General features: G+C 45.8%; 1 pseudogene; it reads left to right on the top strand.

Annotated features, from left to right (window-relative positions):
- Window positions 1-2453: 2453 nt before the first annotated feature.
- LOC147447282 (uncharacterized) lies at window positions 2454-3000 on the top strand (annotated as a pseudogene).
- Window positions 3001-3273: the final 273 nt, after the last annotated feature.

A 3273-nucleotide genomic window follows, 5' to 3' on the forward strand; every position in this document is an offset into this window, starting at 1 on the left:
TTTAGATCTGACACAAAGGGAAGCGTTGGATTGAACCCTGTCTCTTGCAAGCTCCACAGGCGATTGCTATCACTTGTCAAGTGTTTCTTGCACTGGCTGCAAATGTACACATCCGCATAGCGTCTTCGCTTCCTTGAAGTGGATTCCGCAACTGAAGGCAGAAGCTGATGTGTTAGCTGGCGGCGGAATAGCAAGCGTGCACATTTTTCGCAGGGTGTAATGGGCTTGTCCTTGATGCTTTTGTTGTATCTCTTAATCGGCTTGCTCAACCTGGCATGGGTGCGTCGTATTTGAGCACCAGTGACTAGGCCCTTCTCGTTCTTCAAGTGTGAAAGCTTGCATTTCAAGACGTGGGTTGTGTGCAACGTGTGTGGGTGTTTTGGCTTGGAACATGTGGACGACCTCAACATCAGGCAAAGCCTCATGCAACAAGGATAGCTGATGCAAAGTGGCCACCTCATCTTCTTTCCATCGAACACGTGTACGGCTTGAGCACGTTGTGAAGGTGGGAAGGTATGTGATGCCATTGCTTGTTTCGGAGAGAAGAATGCCCTCTGCAAGAAATGGTTTCATGGAATCCCCAAGATGATTGTTCTCACGCTTCCATTTCTTTTCAAATACACTTTTAACCTACAAGTCGCAAAGCGAGAGAAGGCCCTTAATACGTCGAGGCTAAGGGCAAGTGAGTTGGTGCATGTTGAATACAAAGACGAGAATTTTGTGACTGTCATTGCGCTAGTGGCCCCATCAGTACGGAAGAAGAGGCATACACCGGGGACAGCATGTCTATCATGCAAGAAGCTATCAAACAAGTCGTTGAGCAAATTTGATCTAAGGTCATGCGGTGCACCTGTTGAGTTTTAGAGATGGTGTAGCGCGAGGAAGATGTCTGAATTGTTCGGAAACTGTGCCGCGAAAACGGTATCGACATCGTGTTTGGCCAAGTGATTCATTGGAAAGACACGCAAAGATTGTAAATATTAAGTCACCTTGTGTGTTTGTGTGTGTGTGTGTTAGAGAGAGAGAGAGAGAGTCTGTGCTTTGGAAGGTTGAAAAGATGGAGAGGAAGGAAGAGTAGAGAGCGAGTTATGGAGAGACACCACGGCAACAAGGCTCAAAAGCAAGATACGGTTTTCTTCTGAAACGCGATATACAATGGACAAGCCAAAATTTAGTTCATCGATTGTAGAGGGGTCTAGGTAAGGAAGCATAGTTATTCATGGTGAAAGGCCAAAAGCTATGGAAATACATGCTCTCAAAGCATCTAGGTTTTCAACGGAGGAGTGAAAGATATCATAGACCCATTTATGCCAATTTTGAACACACCCTCGACAACAGATGTCGATAAAATATCCCTCGCCTCTGGAATGCTCTCCATGTACACCTCCTTGAAGCTCCTTGGCAAGCCCAGAAGACGATCCACCATAGATCCTGACACTTGAACCATCACAACACATCTGTCAATGCTGCTTCGGATCTGTGCCTCCAGCCTGAGCGTCGTGTTGATGACGTGATCTTTATCGCAAAGAGAACAACACAGTCGGCCTTCAACCTTCTTCACCTTCGACGAGTCACAAACTGAGCACTGGGATGCAAGAGAGCTCTATTGAAGTTCACAAAGCGCAAATTCCCCACAACCTACAAAAAAAACAAACGTGTAAAGACCACTAAAGATGTCTTTATCCGGTTGAGTGCAAACCATGCAAAGTCACCTCTCTATTGTAGTTGAGAATCTCACACTGTCTATGAAATGCTATGGTCAATTCTTCCTTCAAGCGTGATCCTCGCACGGGGGCCAAAGTTGTAACGTCCAGAACAGATAATGTGCGCACCTTGCCAACAAAGAGGCCAATATTCCTAGCCACAAACATAACAATGTCCTCCCTAGCCATCTGGGCCATGACCCGATCGTAGTCTTGCTTTCGAGAGTTGACAAAGCTCACCTACATATGACAAAAGGTTTGTCAATATCGAAAGAAATAAACGCTGAAGCTAATGCTTCTGATACGTACAATTGCTTTGTTGTCTGGGGTCGGGCCATCAGCAACAACCAAATAGTGTCAATTCTTTTATGGAAATTACGACTTTGCAAGACAACAAACGCCAGTGTTGCTAAGGGCGAAAGTGGGCTAGTAGTCTCGAAAATTGCAGCGTCAGCAAGAAATGTGCTTATCTTGATCTCAGGATAGAAAGCTAAAGTAACACGGAATGGGTCACAAGGTCTAATGGTTGTCAACGCATCGACATGCAAGGAGAACGAAGTTGACCCATCATCGTTATGGTTTTTAGCCCTCACAAGAGGACAGTCAACCCTGACGAACAAGCCGATCTTGAGCTCCCTGGTGTAGTTCTCAATGAAGGGATCCACAACGACGACCGTGATCATGTCGATGCAGTCAGAATCGACGATGTCGAACTTGAAGTAACATGCATTTTCCTTTTGCCCAGACGAGATGGAACGGTATGTGCCATACCAATTCAAGATTTTTTCCTCTATGGAAAAAGGTTTACTATCCTCATCTATATCGCTAATCATGAATAGCGGCAAGGTTTCCTTGACTAACAAGCTTTTCCCTTTGTCCAGTAGCTTGCCGCTGTCCAAGACATTCTGAGCAGCTGAAGATTGGACAACTTCAGAAAATGAGGCTATAGATTTGCCTAATTTGCGAGCTGGGCAAGGAAGTTGTTGTTGAGACGAAGACGGTGCTTGTGCGCACTCCTCCCCTAGTGGAGAGTATCCTTTGGCTGCAAAAAAAAGCAGAGCACCATCTTAACGCAACTCAACACTCAAGAATGCATTGTAGCGAAGAACATCGTAGACACGTTAAGCCTGTTCCACAAAGAATGATTGTGCACACCGGCCATACCTGCACTGCCAACGGGATCGATAGAAGGGCTTCCTTGAAGCAAGGCACGCCTACACCTCTTCCCAGTTGCGATTTCCTCAAAGGCCGGATTTGGCGGCGACCCGCCAGAGCTTGACACTACCAGGTGCGATGAACGTTTGCCTGCACGACATGGAGGAGACTCAACGAACCTACGCAATTCTGCAGGAGGAAAAGAAAAGGAAGAATCCAATTAACCATAGCATTTACTAGTTGAGGAAAGCAAAGAGAGCGTAAAAAACATCTTGCAAGCAACACACTCGTAAAAGCAGAGGAAGAACGAGGCGTAGAAACGAACTTCTTGAAAGGATGCGAACAAGCTTGCGCGAAATATGATTTCTTTTTGGATGAGCAAGCAAACAAGTTATTTAATCTTGGAAAATGTCAC

The sequence above is a fragment of the Adiantum capillus-veneris genome, chromosome 11, assembly GCF_014529385.1.
Source record: "Adiantum capillus-veneris isolate H3 chromosome 11, ASM1452938v2, whole genome shotgun sequence".
Taxonomy (NCBI): domain Eukaryota; kingdom Viridiplantae; phylum Streptophyta; class Polypodiopsida; order Polypodiales; family Pteridaceae; genus Adiantum; species Adiantum capillus-veneris.